Source organism: Colias philodice, chromosome 5 (assembly GCF_061535455.1).
Source record: "Colias philodice isolate Cphi_HAF_F1 chromosome 5, ilColPhil1 Martin Lab GWU primary, whole genome shotgun sequence".
In the NCBI taxonomy this organism is placed as follows: domain Eukaryota; kingdom Metazoa; phylum Arthropoda; class Insecta; order Lepidoptera; family Pieridae; genus Colias; species Colias philodice.
Window position 1 is genome coordinate 11422551 of NC_143090.1, and position 12858 is coordinate 11435408.

Genomic DNA, 12858 nt, shown 5'->3' on the forward strand with positions numbered 1-12858 from the left:
AAGTTTTATCCGCAATTTAACCGGACATCGCGGAAGTCCGTGCGTATTGATTTAAATAAATTTATACGAACGATTTGCTGCGTTTAGTATAATACAATTTATTAATTAGTGAATTATTTTATTATTTTATATTATATAAATGTGCGATTAAAAGTTATGAATAGGATATGATTACGAATATTCAATAATCAATATGCATGTAGGTAGAGTTTAAACGATATTAAGTATTTTGTATAACGTATAATTTTTAGATATTAGATTCATGTTGTTAAACGTTATTTTAGAATTTCTTGACTTATTTTCCTAAAAAAACTCATTCTCTAAATAATCCACATCAAAGAATGCGCATATTTTTGACTTGCATACTTTTACCTCAATTAATTTATTTTTTTTACAGTTAAATCAAAATTTCACAACAATTCATATTTTAAACTAAATTTCATACGCATGAACCAGTTTTCAGTATGTATTTGTAACCGACTTTAGAAGGAAGTGCCAAAATTCGAAAATTATGCAATTTCCTTGATCATAGAGGATTGACATTGTTTTTTGCAATATTTCTTAAATGTTAAAAATTTTTATCAATTAATTTAAAGTGACAAACAACATGTTTTTCCATAAATGTCATAAAAAATATTTCGACTGCGTATAAAACCACGTTCACACTGCATATCACATAATATTACTATAATATGACATATTATTATACTAGTACATATTATGCTAAAGACTATAAATTAAAACAAATAAAAAGTTGTTATAAACATAATTATTTATATAAAGAGACTCTACATTTTCTCTATAACCAAAATTTATGGTGTTTACATAATCATGTATTTTTAACTCGACAAGTTTTGGGTAATATTGTGTAACATCAAGTTTATACAGTTTATAAATACACAAATCGATCAGACTTTCTATAATATACGTTAAGCAACTAGTAGTGTCGCCCCAGTTCGTCTGCGTAATTCCTTTGTTAATGAGATTGAACTCAAAAAACCTGTTGTAAGGTCGCTTTCATACTCTTGACATTTCGTCAGTTTATTCGTCTCGGTTCACGATGTGGTGTTATATTTTTTACTTAAATATCAATAACTGGTTGTGCTATATATACATACAATATTTAGTACCTAATTATTTTATCACGTGTTGGTTAGACATTTACTATTAATATTTCAAACAAAATATATCATATATTTTACAAAAAATCATAATTCTGATACTTACCTATACATAATTAGAATAGAATTTTTGAAGCCTTTCCGAAAAATACGATCAATGTTAACAAATAAAAATAAACTGTATATTTGTATTGAGAGTCAATAATATCTGACCCTGCTAATCTATAAAGTGGCTGAACTCTATACGATGGGAATTTACTGTCCTTTAGACTTTAGAGTAGGTATGCAGAAGAATTTGTAAAAGAGTAAAAAAATAAATTGTTTTCACTTCAATATGTTTTACGCAATACATAAGTATTATGTCTACACCGTACGATTAGTCTACTTTCTCTCAATGATTTTCTCTATTTATTTTGCCGTTATTCAAAGAGCATCAAAGCAAGAAAATATTATATTGGCACAGGGCACGAGTCACAACAGACTAATACTTACTCATATACAGGGTGTCCCAAAAAGTAGTGATGAACGGAAGTTGGGAGGTAGAGGACCTAGAGGGCTATCCGAATCACCCCCATGTATGTTATGCGATTTTTCGTATTTTCGGAGTTATGACGTTTTTTTCAATTTTTCTGCTATCGCCAAGTACGATGATATTTTCACTCATGGTGACGTCAATTATTGCGGAATATGCTTGATTTTTTTTTTGTGCTAAGCTGAAAGATAGGCCAGTTCAGTATGGTAACATTTACTATCGTTAGATCTTTGAATGGAATAAAAAAATAATTAAATGCCAAGAAAGATAAAATTACCCAGTATGTTCACCACTTCAAGGGCCCGTAAAAAAATAAAATCACATAAAAAAAGTTTTCCGTTTGGCTTTTAAAAACTTGCTCTATCTATCAGGTAGCTACCCTGAAAATTTCATTTTATTATTCAGAAGGCTTCAATCGAAAAATTGAAATCTAAATGAGGTAAGTGAAAAAATTGAATTAACATGATGATTAATAAAAACAAATTAAAACCAATAACAAGGTGTTTAATTACCAGAAATTTTTAAAATAACCCCGCTGTTGCTCAGTGCAAGTGCGACATCACCGTAAAAAGTTGTCTTTTAAATGTCTGAATGCCCTTTTATCATTTTTAATGGTTTCTTCTGCTACTATGAATTTCGGGGTTATTTCGTCCAAATTGTGGCAGTCTCTCGTCTATGTAGTATCCCCACGGAAAAAAATTAATAGGGTTTATGTCCGGGGACCATGGAGGCTAGGCTAAAGGGCAAAGATACCCTGAAAGATGGATTGGTCGTTGCAGCCTGCGCATGCACCGGTGACGCCTGCCTTAAATCCTTGCCTCCACGGTCCCTCGACCTAAACCCCATTGAATTGTTTCAATGGGGATACTAAAAAGACCTCGGCTACTTGAAAGAAGGCCACAATTTGGACGAAATAACCCCGAAATTCATAGTAGCAGAAGAAACCATTAAAAATGATAAAAGGGCATTCAGACGTTTAAAAGACAACTTTTTAAGGTGATGTCGCACTTGCATTGAGCAACAGAGGGGTTATTTTAAAAATTTCTGGTAATTAAACACCTATTTATTGGTTTTAATGATCATCATATTAATAAAATTTTTGCACTTACCACATTAGATTTCAATTTTTCGATTGAAGCCTTCTGAATAATAAAATTAAATTTTTAGGGTAGCTACCTGATAGATAGAGCAAGTTTTTAAAAGCCAAATGGAAAACTTTTTTTATGTGATTTTATTTTTTTAGGGGCCCTTGAAGTTTTGAACATACTGGATAATTTTATCTTTCTTGGCATTTAACTCTTTTTTTTTATTCCATTCGAAGATCTAACGATAATAAATGTTACCATACTGAATTGACCTATCTTTCAGCTTAGCACACAAAAAAAAATCAAGCATCTAGCGCAATAATTCACGTCACCATGAGTGAAAATATCATCGTACTCGGCGATAGCAGAAAAATTGAAAAAAAACGTCATAACTCCGAAAATACGAAAAATCGCATAACATACATGGGGGTGATTCGGATAGCCCTCTAGGTCCTCTACCTCCCAACTTCCGTTCATCACTACTTTTTGGGACACCCTGTATTTATCTAAATAATAATATTATGTACGGCAATTAAGAATACTTTAATTATAAAAATCTAATCTAGATCAGTTTAAAAATAGCTCTCTCACAGACGTAACTCTAATATTGAATATTTATAACCTTAGGCAATTTTAAATACTATGCTAAAATCAATAGTAGTTTTAATGTTAGTAGTAGTAGGTATCTTAAAATCAAGGGCGAGAGTATAGCCTAGGCTTAATCTATTATTGATATTAGGCTACAAAGTTAGTGTTTTTTGTGTGTTTATTCACATTTAATGTCTAAGGTGCGGCAAAGGTTACCATCGTTATCTCGTACCTGTGACGAATTGTTTTTCACGTTGTATTATAATAACTATTTGATGGGAAAATAATTTATTATGAACTAAGCTTAGCCTGTGTTTTTGCTCGTTTAAATTCAAAAATGTGTATGTATGTTTTGTATTCACGACGAAATGGCTGAACCGATTCAAATGAATTTCGTCGAGGAAAGAGTTGAAGATGATGATGAAATTTGGTGAAGATATCATCAGGTACCTACTTTAATATTATAAATGTGAAAGTTACTCTGTCTGTTTGTCTCTTATTCACGCCTCAGCCACTGAACCGATTAGGATGAAATTTGGTATGTACAGAGATAGTTTGAGAACTGACAAAAGACAGGTTTTATCCCGAAAATACTACGGGAACGGGAACTATGCGGGTCTTTGACTACGCGGGCGTTAATTTGAAGTCACATAGACTACTTTCCACCCCAGTACAACACAAAGCCGCGGGCTAAACTATAGTATGCATTGTTTATACACGCATAATCGCAAGTGAAAGTACACAATATCTAAGACAAGGTCACAATAAATTCCTACAACTCGTGATGAATGAAGACACGCCTTTGTGAGGTCGGTTAAATGACCTTCTAAATGGTGTGTGTTGCGTAGGAAATGAAATAATTCGGTTTGTGCGTTTGATTATTGTGCGTAAGTGAACATTTCAGGGTTAATGTATGGGACAATTAAGCTGTTATAAGGAAAAGGCACGGCTCAAAATTAACTAAAATATACTTAGAAAACATTTTTTTATAATTAATGCATGGGCTTAAGATTACATTAAAACCTATGCATAAAACTAACAATATAGTTATTTAAGTTCACATCGTTAAAATAAAATGAGCTCTACATAGAGCTAAAAGTGATAAAAACGATTGTTGTAAATGAGAGTCTTAGATTTTGATGGAATCTGAAAGAATACAAAGCAAAGGCCAAGTCTACTTGTTCAAATTTATTTTGTACTAGCGGTCCGCCCCGACTTCGCCCGTGGTACATGTTTACGTTTTCTCTACATAAGAACCATCCTCGTACTTCAAGGAATATAATAAAAAAAGAATTATCGAAATCGGTTCAGCCGTTCTCGAGTTATGCGCTTACCAACACATTTTGCGATTCATTTTTATATATAAGAGAGAAGAAGATATAGTGTACGCTATACTTTCTTATGTCAAATGCGTCATAATATGACGTAGGCAAACAGCATCTAGTAGGTATGTATTGAAAGGTTAGATCCTATAGATATTTACGGATATAATTCTACATCGAAAATAATTATTGGGCATTTCTTATAGTGATTAACGTGTTTATTAGCCGGAACAATACGCGGATCTAAATATTAATAACTGTAAGGTCGGAATAGTTTCAAAATTGTTTGGTGCGAAGGTTTTTGGCCAAAGCTTGTGTGAGTTCGATCACGTAGTCATTTGTGATTTTGTATTAGTCTCATTAGTGGTTGTAATAAGAACAATGATTATCCGACTGTGTTGAAAGGGGTTATGTTATTCGATGTTTTTTTCTTAGATTAAACCGTTTATACTTCTGTAAACGGTCTGATTATCCGAGTGAGAGAGGTTTATATTTTATTTGGAGTAAGTTTTTTGCTCTGTAGAGTAAACGGTTTGATGGGTTACATCTTGAGACTTTACTAGAAATCCAGTGAGAGATGCCAATATAAATCAACAATATTATTTTTAACTCGCGGTCCGCCCCGGCTTCGCCCGTGGTACATATTTCGCAATAAAAGGTAGCCTATGTTCTTTCTCAGGGTCTAAAGATTGTCTGTGCCAAATTTCATAAAAATCGGTCCAGTATTTTATGCGTGAAAACCATACATACATACATACATACAAACCTTTCCTCTTTATAATATTAGTATAGATATCTTTATTTGCAGTTATATTCGGTATTATTGTGACTTCCGTCGCAGTTGAGTAAATGTTGCGTTTGCTATTCATAAATTGTTACCTACATCTTCCAAAAATGATAAAGTTACATTACCTACGTAGTAACAAATTAATCTATGACAGAATAGTTAGGTATAGTTACTTGGTTACGGAACCCTAAAATATTATAAGGCAATCCCATGATTACCAAGAATTCAAACTACATATTTCCACATTACATTGTTATTTATTATTTATCTGCCTTATTAATAAAAGCTTATATTTCGCGTGGGATCTGCTAATTAGCAGGTCAGCTAGACCTTGATACCCATTGTAATTATTTACATCTAGATGTAGTGCATGGGAGTAATTTATGACATACTAGCTGTAACCCGCGACTTTGTCCGCAAAAAGAAGTCACTATTGCACGCCTCATAAGCGAAGCGTTGAGGTGGGTACTACTGTCACTTCGCGCAAAACATCTGATTTTTCAAACTTAAAATGTCTTTATGTATCATACATTGCACTTGTAAGATAGTACATACACACACATATTAAGAAAAAACACTATTTTTAACGTTCATGATATTTTTGATGTCATTTTTGTTATTTAAACTAGTTAAAAAACAGTTTAAAAAAGTTCTGTCTTGGACGTCCGTGTGTCTGTATGTGCGGATCCTTTTTCTTGTTAACACGATAGCGACCGAAATACTTTACTAATCGAGTCTTTTTTTTTCTCTTACGCTTGAGTATGCTCAGGAATAGAACCCTTTCATTTTTCAGGGTCTGGCCCAGTAGACAAAGTAACAATTACAAAACGATAACGAAGTTAGAAATCGCAAAAATGTATGGGATTGACATACGCCGCGTTAGATCACGTGGTCTATCTAATGTCAATCCCATACATTTTTGCGATTTCTAACTTCGTTATCGTTTTGTAATTGTTACTTTGTCTAAGGCCCCTGATTCGATGTGGTTTAATTGTTATTAAATAAACAAAAATAATAATTAATAAATATTTATTTAAAAAAAATTATGAGGCGTGCACTTTTGGATTTTCCAAACTATTTTTAATTTTATCATAGTAATTATGGTACCTACCTACTTATGTTAACGGAGATAAGGTGTTATGTACCTACGTTTATCATGAGTATGTAAGAAAAACTGTATACGTAAGTAAAAACCAAAGAGAAAAATAAAAGAAAAGTTCTATGACATCACTGTTATTAATTTAGAGTTAGTGAAAAACACGACAAATTTAGAATTTTCTAAATTTGATAATACCAGAAGACATGTCTGACTATTGTCTGTTTTCTTTTGGTCAGTTATTAGAAACTTAAATATACGGTGTCAATATACGGAAATAAAAAAGCTCTTAATTTTGAGGTAGGTGCCTATCTATTATTAGATATATTTTATCAACACCACTTAGTTTTTTTGAAATTGAAATTAATAATTATTCATGGTTAAACAAAGAGTTATTATTTGTGCCAAAGCCCAAAGGTTTAAACAATTATGGGAAATTATATTGATTGATCTTGATAGGCGCAAGTTAAATAACAAGGTTACATTTAAATGAAGGGTTTTTGGCTCTACAATATAACAATAAAGGTCACTAGTTCCTAGTTATCGATAAGAGAAATAAATTATTTAGCTGAGTTTGCAACACACCCAGAATGAACCAATTACTAAGGTAAGGGTAGGTAAGTAGCAACTGATCTAGCGCAGTAAAAAATAATCTATTGAAGGTCTGGTAGAGATGGCTTTTAGCCATATTAGGCCGCTTTTTGTATTTTGTACACTATAATTTGAATTTGGTTATCTTTTTTTGTTTATTTACCTACACAAGGTACACTAAAGAATAATTAAAAATAAAAACAATAAAAAAAACTTTATTAACTAATTTAAAAATGCATTAACTAGTAATATTTTCCTTTTTAGAATATATTTTACTAGATATAGGTAGGTAGACAATATTATAAGATATATATCTATACCCTCATAGGAGGCCCGTGTCCCAGCAGTGGGAACATATATGGGCTGATGATGATGATATATCTATACTAATATTATAAAGCTGAAGAGTTTGTTTGTTTGTTTGTTTGTTTGAACGCGCTTATCTCGGGAACTACTGGTCCGATTTGAAAAATTCTTTCGGTGTTAGATAGCCCATTTATCGAGGAAGGTTATAGGCTATATATCATCGCGCTACGACCAACAGGGGTGGAGCCACGGGGGTGAAACCGCGCGGAGCAGCTAGTAATATACCTATTGATTTGACTAAAATTAGGTTATTGCTTGAAGCAATCCACTCCTATGTTGTTGTGTTTGGACTTGACACTATATGTAATTGCTAAACAGTAAACACTTAAATTATACATTTATATAACATTCCTCGACAATTATTTAAATGTGTATTATTTACATATATAAATACAAGCGGAAAACTGGGTACGTACACTTGGAAACTTGCTTATAATTATTACCTTGTATTATATAATATTAATATCTAAGACCATTTGCATAATCTATAAATAATTTTACTTATAGCACAGCTTATTATATAGTGTGACTACCTATGCTTGTAGGTACCTATTTGAATCTTCGCTTTCTACTATTTTAATTTATCGACGCCATTTAAATTCATACGGTTTTATATTACAGTTACCTGGTTGATTCACAAAAATATATCGATACTAGCTTACCATTCCACTTTACACGCATAACGCATTTCATGTTATGTATCACGCAATAGCCCTTTCTCAACATACAAAAATTTCATCTTCTATTTCAAAACTTGTAGGGGACAAGTTTTATTTTTGTGCAAAAATGTACCTAGGTTAAGTAGGCATTTTCTTCTATTTATATGGCAACATAATATTACATCCATTCAATTTCCTTTATTTGGGTTGAGCTTATTTCTATATACACTAGAAATCTTGTTAAATATTGTTTTAAAATGTATTAAATGGCTAGCAATTTTTATAACGCGCGCACCTATAGGTAAGTAACAATTTTATCGAACCTTATTCATACAATTTTCTCACACAAGGTACATCTAATAATAAATGCGAATACATATTCCTCTCCTTACATTACAAATAATAATTACAGTGATGATTAAAAAAATAACGTAGGTACATTGGTAGGTACGCGGGGTCTCTAATGGTATGTGACAGCGTGATGGATGGGCAAGCTGAATTAGTCGCTTTTTGCCCGGGATAACGCGTATGAATATCCTGAGCTTCCGAAACGATATTTTGGTGTTTATTTTGTATTTATATCGTGAAAGAGATGTTATTAGAATTTCTGTAAAGGAATAAAAAAAAGTTAAGATTTGGGTTATTGTGCATAATACTACAAATATAACATGTTATGTACCTATAAGTAAATCAAGCTTCAAAGTGCGGCTTTTTGTTTAAAAATTGGTCTGCTTTTTCGCATTTATACCTATCTAATTATCTATACCTGTGCCTAATTTCAACCAGATTGTATGATGTATCAGCCATTGATGTTCATTTGATAAAAACTTTCACTTCTATAATATTATTTTTATATCGTCATTTTTATTACACTGGTAGAAGTGAAGATTGAAAAACCATTTAAACGGTTTTAAATCGATTGTTCTTTAATATAGTATCCAGTAACTGATACCTCATTCAATTACTTTAAAAAGCTTTGAAGCAAGACACCCCATTGGTTTTAAACCCTGCTTGAATAAGGGACAGAGTGGGGCTTTCAACGCGTCAAAATCTGTCGATCTGGGGCTTAGTGGTTTTAAATTAATAACAGTATTTATACGGTGGTTACTTTATTCAAAAGGAAGTAAATCATGCTTATAATTTTGTTTTTAGATTGGAGGTTGAATGAATTTTCTTTTACAATAAAATTTAAAAGTAAGCAGAAGGTATATGTATCGATTTGATAGGCCAGTTATAGGCATACTTGCTAATAAATTGCAAATAGGTATGTAGGTATTTGATAAAAAAATGTTGTATGGTTTCAGGTTTTATGAAACCACGGTAAAAGTGAAACTGTTCGAACGGTTCCGAACACTGCTTTATACCTACCTACTTGGCAGCCGACCGTCACGCGACATGCGCTACACAGACCAAAAAGTTTGAGACGATGTAGGTAGTAAAAGTTTCACTTTAAAATAGATCTCTGGTTATCAGATGAAGTACCTAAATATCGGTCCTCCACCGGATCTTAGACTATAATAAAAAACTGCGAACAACAATATTTCAATATTTTCAATAGGTAATTATTAGCATGTCGATTAACCCCATATTTTCTTTGAGTAGGTACCTAGATCTAGACACATTGGTATATCATTACGATGATACAATACCTACATCAAATTCTCTGAAACACAAAAATAAAATACTTAATATTTATTTTTATATAATGATATTTATAAAACAATGTTGGATAAAATATTTTGTTCACGGCTAAAGTTTTACGAGTTGCTAAACTGTTGAAGTTGTTAGCTAACAATGTCAGTATAGCAAGTTTACGAGAAGCTTCTGATGGATTACTTAGTTAGACCTACTGTAGAAAAAATATATTTAGATATTTTCGAATTTTGAGTGTTAAGAATAAAAAAATATTGAATTTTTTCGTTTAAAAAAATATTTGGGTCTAAGATAACGTGAGCATTTTTGTCCACTACAAAATTTGAAGTAAGTATAGTATTTATGAAAAAACTATAGCTAATAAAACCAAAAAATAACCGGAATCAATCTTTAAAAAAAAAATAGAGCAAACACCTCTCCGAGATGTGCAAAATTTATTTGGGTGAAATCTGAAACCTCCTTTTTGTGACCGCATAATATGATGTTCTAATTCAGAAGTCTAGTCAGAAAGTTAAGCTAATTTCGACATTCCTGCCACCATAGATCCTAATAAATAATATCATCTAGTTAACTCAAATTAAGCGCAGCCAACATGGCGCTAAAATATTCCCAAAGCTAGCCAAAAATCTGAGAAATTCTTCCATATTATAATTTTAGGTAAAAACACCAAACGATGAAACCCCCAAATAAAATTGTACATCTCAATTTCCCACGTAACCTTGTTGACGTAAAAAACAACACAATACTCGGCTAACGAAAAACGTCAATCTCCCGAGTTTCGTGCAGAAATAAAATAATATAATTCTGGTAAAATCGTCGATCCATCACCGGCGTAAGGACACTGGACAGATTCAGAGAGCGCACGTGCGAGCGGTAATATACTAAATGGATTTTTACTTAATTTTTTTAGAAAATAAATGTTTACACGAAGAATATTGAAGGGCTCTACATAATATTATGGGGAAATTCATATCACTTTTCTGTAGAAACTACATGTTGATGATGATCCTTCCAGGTTACATGGTCTGGACGTTACATGGCTGGACTTGAAAATGACTCGATGATAAGTTGTTCATTTTTCAGGATTAGGTATTTTAGTGCTGCTCCGCTGCTCGTGATTGATTTGAAACGTATGCCCCTATAGGTAAGTAGGTATGTATACTAATGTTTTGCATCTGATTTCAGAAAGTAGGTACTACAATTGTTAACCTATCACCTATGGATACTATTCAAACGTGGCTGTTTTTTTTGTAGGCAACTTTGTTCAAAGTTTTAGTCATTGTTTACTATGTTTTGTCCCCTAATCTGCTAAACTGATTTAGATTACTTTTGATAAATACACTGCTTTGTTAGAAAACGTCAATGACTGCTTTTTTTGACAAAAATATAATTTTATGTGTGAATTATAAATATGGGCAACGCGAAGTTTGCGTGAAATAGGTACCTAATTTTATCTAATTTTATCTAGCAACATAAACACATAAAGCTGTATTAAAATAACAACGGGCAGAAATCAGCAGCGTTGAGAATGGGCGATTGAGAGCATTTCCACTAAATATATTGTGAGTGCAGACAGCTTGATGGATCGCCCGCTTTGGTCCGACACAAGATTTCCAACTATTGTGTGCGATGCTATATTTGTTATTGTATAGTTTTATATCGTTGAGGGTGTACGTAACGTTAGATTGTTATAGTATTTCGAGTTGTGTTTTTTTATAAATAAGAAAGCGAATTTTGCTAGGGAAGCTACCTATGATCTATGGAACACTGCAGGAAGTAACTATTCTCTAATCTGTGCTGCAGGGACATAAACGATAAAAAAAATAGGTTATCATGGATATTGACATTTATGTTAATATCATTAATATGTATAAAATTTATACTATAAATGATAGAAGTGGCGTGGCTCCGCTCCTGTTGGTCTTAGCGTGATGATATATTATTATAGCGTATAGCCTTCCTCGATAAAATATGGGCTATCTAACACCGAAATAATTTTTCAAATCGGACCAATAGTTCCTGAGATTAGCGCGTTCAAACAAACAAACTCTTCAGCTTTACCTTATAGATTTCTTCGGAATTGCAAAAATTACCTAGTTGCAATTTTAAGGTAATAATAAAATATTCCTCTCTTTAGCTACATTGGTGACATCTTCACATTTTTATCTACTTAAATAACTTAGGTACGAGTACAACGAATGGTTTCGGCATAGGTATAAAGTTCCAAAACTTGATAAAACATATTATGTACAATCAACCATATTAATAATATATTAAAAAAAATCATTGATATTTTGTACATTAACCCGTTACGCGTTCGGCGCACAGCCGACACCGATCCCGATAGTGTCAAGGGAGTTCACGAAATCTAGCTTTTTTATGACTACCGAGTTTGAAAATTTTATTTACCCTATTGTTCTATAATTATATGCCATGTATGATATATTTTTGGAAAGAGGAAGAAACTAGTTATAGCATAAAAATGTAATCATGACGATATATTTTTTCTATAAAATTATAAAAAATTGATTTTCTTTTGTTTTAATTTTAATTGCTTACATACTAACACTTACATGATAATGCTGAGTCATCAAATGATCATATTCACGTTTTCATATCACTACACGATTGCCAAATACATTCACTTATATATTCACACATTTAACACAACGTATTTTACTATAAATAATAACAAATCTCCATTATTCACAAACAAGAAAAAAAGCGCCATTTTGCGTCTTCCGCACTGAAAAGTTGAGACACTTTTTCACTGAGTATTCTTCAAATATCCCTAAAACCAATATCATAAACGTATTCTACGTAAAATTTCCAGTAATATACGTCTCAATTATCACTCATCTAATTATTCCTCTCGGCATAATTCACAATCCAAATATTCGTTGAACAAGACAAATGTCACAAACTATGGCCGATGACGCAACTCAATCAATGATTCACTTTTTTTATTTTATTTTGTGGTTTTGGTCTCTATTGCCTGTCTCGGAGTCGTGTCGATTCGAATTATAAATGTTTAAGGCATAGAGAAATATTTTTTATA